Source organism: Mauremys reevesii, linkage group 16 (genome assembly GCF_016161935.1).
Source record: "Mauremys reevesii isolate NIE-2019 linkage group 16, ASM1616193v1, whole genome shotgun sequence".
In the NCBI taxonomy this organism is placed as follows: Eukaryota; Metazoa; Chordata; order Testudines; family Geoemydidae; genus Mauremys; species Mauremys reevesii.
Genome location: NC_052638.1, coordinates 26,997,663 through 27,003,926, shown reverse-complemented (window position 1 = coordinate 27,003,926; position 6,264 = coordinate 26,997,663). Strand labels below are relative to the sequence as shown.

Sequence of the window (6,264 nt, the reverse complement as noted above, 5' to 3'; positions counted from 1 at the left end):
ACACTGGCACCGACGTGAAAGGGAAATTAGCACAAAAGGCGCCGATAGGGCAGCACAGTACACACACGTAATCGTGATTTGAGTGACCGTGCCACAATGTGACATGATATTTCTCACATCACACTCCTATTGCACCACTGTACTTGCCATAGGTAAGGCACTAGTCATTGGGGCGAGGGAGCTCCCCACGAACTCGGATATACACTAGACCCAGCCCTGCTGGCGTTTTCCCGGCGCTGAGGCCGCCCAGCTGGGAACCCGAGGGGCATGCAATGGCGAGAGCTCTGGGGCTGGAGAAGCCAAGGAAGAGGTGCTGGGCTTGCTGGACAGCTGCTGCCCCTCTCTGCCAGGTCGCTCGCCCCCTGCAGGAGGGGAGGCAGAAGGAGACTCCAGGCACTAGAGTGCTGTGAGGGGCTGGGCAGGGAGGCAGCAGCCTCTGGGGCTCCAGCAGGCAGAAGCTCCCCAGGGGTCCCGGGGACCCTCCCGCCCAGCCCAACTCGTACCTTGCCCGAGGTGGATTCATCTCCCGTCACCGCCCCCAGGGGCAGGGGTTGGGGCTGCTGCTGGATCCCAGCCCCGCTCATCCCTGGTCTTTGCCTGGGCCCTGGCACAAGCTGGGCGTAGCCCGGGCTGCCACTCTGCTCCCCTCTCCCCTCCCCGGCAGGAGGCGGTGCAGAGGGGAGGAGGAGGAGGAGGACGCAGAGGCGGGGACAAGCCGAGGAGGAGCGGTCCGCCCGGGCGCCATGTTCCCCCCATCTTCTGCAGCCAGGGAAGGGCCGCGCTACCGGCTCCCGCTGCTCTTCCGCAGTCAGCGGCCACCCACCCCCACCCCCCAGGCAGAGCCGGTAGCGAGGCCCTGCCCCGGCTGCAGAGGATGGACTGCTCCTCGGTTTGCAGCGGCGGGGACAAGCCGAGGAGGAGCGGCCCATCCTCTGAAGCTGGGACAGGGCCATGCTACCGGCTCCCGCCTGAGGGGTGGGGGTTGGCCGCTGCCCGCGGGAGAGAGGCTTGGACACACTCCCCACTTAGCCGGCTCCCTGCCCCGCCGCACTCAGCAGCAGAACAACAGGCTGGTTACCGCCTCCCGGGGCGGTCAGGATCCAGCCCAGGTCGCTGCTTGAGGTATGAGCTGGGGCCCCAGCATTGTGCCGCCCCATATATTTTGCCGCCCTAGGCACCTGCTTGTTTAGCTGGTGCCTAGAGCCGCCCCTGTCAGTATGGCAAGATTGTTCCCCCAGACTGTAGTGGTTCTAAGCTGCCCTTTGCTGATGAACACTACAGGGGTTTGTGTATCTGAAGACACAAAGCCCTTCTGGAACTCCACTGTGGCATGCTGCGGAAAGGTGCCTGCTGCACCACCGCTTGAGACTGAAGCATACACGCCTGCCAGCCAGCTAGTTCCACTCAGCCCATAGCCCTATCCCTTCTTGCTGCTTTTGGTGTAGTTTGCACTCTATGGGGTGCTGGCAGAAAGCCTACGCTGCTTGTAGGATTGCCATTGTGACTGGCTTTGTGCCCTCTCTGACCTTGTGCACCCTGCACAAGGTGGTTATAACCTGCCCTTTAATTTTAACATCCCTGGTCCTTTCTCTAAGGTAAACAGCAGTGACTTTCAAAAGTGCAGTTTTATTTTTTTTACATGAGGTGAGAATGGAGAATTGATTTTAGAGATGAAAAATTAGGTCTCTGGAGGATACAATGTAGCTGTACAATTCCACCAGTGCAATGTCACTTGCCAGTGGGTCTGATTAACGTTTACATGTTGCTGGAATAAGATTCCAACTGGTTTGTAAGAGACTGACATGCTTTTTATGCAGGCATGTCAGTAAGTGCCAAGAGGTACCAGTAGGCTGGGGGAGGTTTGGTGTTCTGCTTGCCCCTGGGATTAAAAGCAGTTTAAGGATGTAATGGGGGTATTTTTGTTGCTCCCAGATGGCTCCTGCAGGTTTCATCTGATTTATTCTCAGATTTAGGTAAATTATTTACTTTCTTTCCAGGATTGGGTTTACACTGGGTATTGAACACAGCTCTCAACAGAATATATATTTCAATCCAATATATATGTTCAAAACAGAATTCAACTATCAGCCCGCTATCATATCTTCTTCAGCGTGGACCTTTGAACCAGCTCTTTGAGCAAGTGAAAACAATAAACTACTTGCAGAGCCTAGTGAGAGAAGGATGGCAGCTGCTGGCTGGATTTCATTGCTTTGGACCCCGAGTTGTGCTGCAGGACTAGACTAGTATTGGAACTGAAGGTCAGAATCAAGATCTCATTATTATTGCTTGTGGGAAAACAGCTGCACCAGCAAGTTGCAAGCTAAAGGTCAGATTTTCAAAGAAGTTCACCACTGTGCCAGCAAAAGCTTGACTTTATGTCCATAAAAGTGTGAGCATAGCAGTTGGCTGCCTATGCAGATGTGCCTTCCTGGGTGCCAATTTTGTGGGTGAGTTACTGTTACCATAAGTGCCCGTTCTTTGAGAAAATGATCCCTCAGGCTCCACAGTGACCAGGTGGCTGTCAGGAGAGCTGGTTGAGAGTTTTCCAATTAAACATTTTTTGTTGGACAATTCTGATTAATCAAAACCAAATCTGGTCACAGGAAAAGGGCAGGTTCCCAACTTGGGTGAAGTTGAAAGAAAAAGTTTAGAAATTGTCAAAATGCCCTGATTCAGCATATCTGAAATGAGAAGTGTTCTTGTTCAGTTCAAAATTACTTTTTGTTTTGAAATTTTTAGTTAATTGATACTAAAAAACGGAAAATATTTTTGAAAGGTCACAATCAAAATGAAACGTTTCAAAATTATCTGAACAACATGTTTTGCTTGACCCATCTGAAATCGTCCTGATTCAGGATGGGGAAAGTGTTTCAAAATCTCAAAAATTCTTGTGGGACAGGAAAACTATTTCCTGCCCAACCCTCACTCTCATTGTCAAGGTCAGCTCCAAGGAGTGAGTGAGTGGGAGAAAGAGTTTGTGACTGCACAAATTTAAAACTGAAATCTGCTGAACACAAATGAAAGGGAAAAGAAGAAACATTGCAAATGTTTGCACATCATCTCATTCTTGGAGAAACCTGTCTGACCAGTGTGCATGTGCTGATTTAATCTTAATGTATCTATACATTACACAGGACAGAAAGATGCCCAGTCAGAAATGATTTGTGCACATGGCAACTCTGAGGGAAACAAGCTAACATGCAGGGAACAGACAGACTCGTGAATGGAATTTCCTTGGAATTCCTTTTACAAAACCACATGTTGAAGCCCTGAGACTTGTGTGAAAGTAGAATGAATTATATTACAAAAATAGATAGGATTAAAGAAATGCTGTCTGTACCTTTAAGGAAAATCACTGGAATGCTGGAGTCCAGGTGTCAGGAATACAGACATTAACATAGAACAATTGCACCGTTTAAGGGCAATTGGTGAAGCATTAGCCTTAGATAGATAGGAGTTAGTAAGGAAGTAGGATATGCATGCTATGCCCCAGGTGAATTTTGCTGTTTTTCTCTTTGTCCCTTTGTTTAATTCCCGCTCTTTTATCTGTATAAATAAGACTGTGTGGGTCTTGCATGGCCACTCACATTATCTGAATGTTATTGGCGGAGCGCTGCGCTAATAAAAACAGAGTGGTCTGACAAATTGTGAGTCTTGATTCTAACTTTGACACTTGCCACCACAACCAGCTGAACGATCGGATGGTCTGAGAGACTCAACTTCCTAGCCACTATTGTAAGATCTGTATACAGTCATTAACTCCTATCTCAGGCTTGCTCTGTTTATCTTTGTTTGTGAAAGATGTAGAAGAATTTGCCCTCGATGAGGAATTTGGATTGGCTGGCGGTCTGCTGACAATATTGAAGTGTTTCATAAGGAGCATGTGAATAGGAAATATACAAAGAATTCTTCCGAACATCCTTTCTTTTACTCAACAGTGCAGGGAAAGCTGTACTTCTGCACTTGGTTCTCTAGCTCCATGTAAGTAACTTCTGCAGAGCACAAAGCAAAGGTCCCAGAGGTGACACGTTTTCCAAGTTTAGCCCTGGCTTTTGTCTGAGCTTTTCACCTAACTAGCAAAGTGCACCTGCCCTCTGCACTGAGTTCTTTGCTCTCCATATCATAAGTATTATGTGGAGGCCTCACAATCACTATCATATATGTAGAATGACCCTCCACACATGTACCGGGTATTATATGTAACTAAGGTGCTCTAATGTAGCAGTCCAGTAAACTCGGATGACCATGGGGCCACCGCAAAGGACATGGGGCAATTTGTCAATTAGGTCAGCAGCATCTTTGCAACTGATGCTTTTAGTTGGGATATTTTACAGACTGTTCAATACTTTATATTATCCAAATTTAAAATGTGAATCCCTGTGTATTTTTTGGTCACTGGCAATAAATTGCTCCCACTTTTCACCAGTGATATTCTCTTCTTGCTCTTCTCCCAATTAAATGTCACTTGAAGACAAAACACAGTCAGAATTTATTACTGGAGCATGATACTTCCTGTTTGCTCATTGGTCTAGTAACGGCTCTAGCTTCTGAGGTCAAGGCCTGAGTGGGGGAAGCACACTGCCACTGCGTTTGTCCTAGATGTAGGAGTCAATATTTCAAACTTTGTTTAGATAATTCTAAATTTATGTTTTGCTTGACCCATCCAAAATCGGGCTAAGGATGCTTAGGCCCAGATTCTCATCTCCACCCTAACCACTAGCTGCAGCTGAGGGACGTCTGTAAAGCTGTTTATAGCATCCTGTTCCTGGGCCAGTCATCCTAGTCATTGGACCAGTCCTGGCTGCCATGTAGAGCAACCCAGGTTATTGTATTACTGGTGGTGTAGAACATGCAAGTGACCTTTTCCACTGTAATTCAAGCCAGCATTGTTGGTCCATGCTGCTCCAGCCTAGAATTGATAATTCAAAGTGTTTACAAGTTAGGGGACATGCTCTCTGCTGTTCCTGTGCAAGACTTTCTATGGAATTTCAGCCCAAGGGGAGATTGTTCCCCCTCAGCTAATGTATTGTTACTGCTACAGTTATACTATCTATTGTTTATATTTTCCTTTTGTTTGTGTAGGTGCCCACAGGACCTGGCCACAGTGAAAAGAAATGAGAAAAATAGGAAAGAAAAACACCATGCCTCCAGAATTTCCAAAGCCTGTTTCTACCTGAATGTTTACACACTTGCCTAGACAGACAAGAAGGCCAACTTACCTGTAAGCAAATCTGTTGTACAAACGTTGGTGCTATTAGAAAATCATTGCAGCTGCAGGGCTTGGTGGTAGTCTTGACTGTCTCAGAACTTTGCATAAGAAAAGGAATATTACTTCTGGTGATGTGGGGTAAAGTATTCAAAAGTGACTTAGGAGTCTACATCTATGTCAGGTTAGGTGTGTAACATGCATAGGCACTCTGAAAATCCCATTAGGCACTATCTGCATTGTTAGGCACCTAAATACCTTTGTATATCTGGCCCTTATGCTCCCAAGTAAGTTCTGAAAATGGGACTTAGGCTGCTAAGTAACTTGGACACTGTGGCAGAGCTTCTCCTCTGCCTCGGTGGGTCCTGCGCTTCCAGACTGGGGTATTCCTCTTTACCTCAGAGATTTCCCCCCATGGCCCTGGGCTTGCAGTCCACACTTGCCGGAGCAGGGTTCCTCCCAGGGACACTCAGTCTCTGGTAGCCCCTATGGGCGTGGTGGCAACCAACCAGACACCCAGTTCAGTCTCATCAGGCAGGTATTCTCCCACCCTTCGCTTCTGCACCTGCAGGGTGTCTTTCCTGGTGCTTGCCAGCATCTGCATCACCCAGCTCTCCAGTACCTTGCCTTCCTCCCACAGTTCCTAGCAAGCACTCCTACCTGGCTGGAGAGGAGGCTCTTAACAGGTTCTGGCAGGGCCTTGATTGGTCCCAGGTGTCTTAATTAACCTAGAGCAAACCCTGTTCACTTACCAAGGGACCTGCTTATTCTGGGTCTAATATACTTGTCTTCCTCCACTCTACTGTAGCTGTCTGGCCTGACCCCATCATAGCACTTAATGAAAATTTTACCCGCGGACAATTTCCAATTCCTTGTATTCTGTCTGCTGAAACTAGGTGCTTCACAGCTGTTGTGTTCCACTCCAGAGATGTCTCTGTTACAGTGGTGAGTGAGGAATTCCCCATGTATCTTTCTCTACCTCATGTGAGTATTATGAAGCTTCATTGCCTAATGTAAATGATGATTTTAAATTGATAATTTTTCAGAAATTAGTCAGC

The 6,264-nt window shown here is 47.6% G+C and overlaps 1 protein-coding gene across 2 annotated transcripts in view; it reads left to right on the top strand.

Moving 5' to 3' along the window:
* Positions 1-6,045: 6,045 nt before the first annotated feature.
* Positions 6,046-6,264, top strand: part of LOC120384504 (fatty acyl-CoA hydrolase precursor, medium chain-like) — a 35,038-nt gene continuing 34,819 nt past the window's right edge. For both annotated transcript variants that reach the window (XM_039503324.1, XM_039503325.1), the window contains exon 1: positions 6,046-6,190. The gene's annotated coding sequence lies outside the window, so the exon portion shown is untranslated. The remainder of the gene's footprint in view (positions 6,191-6,264) is intronic.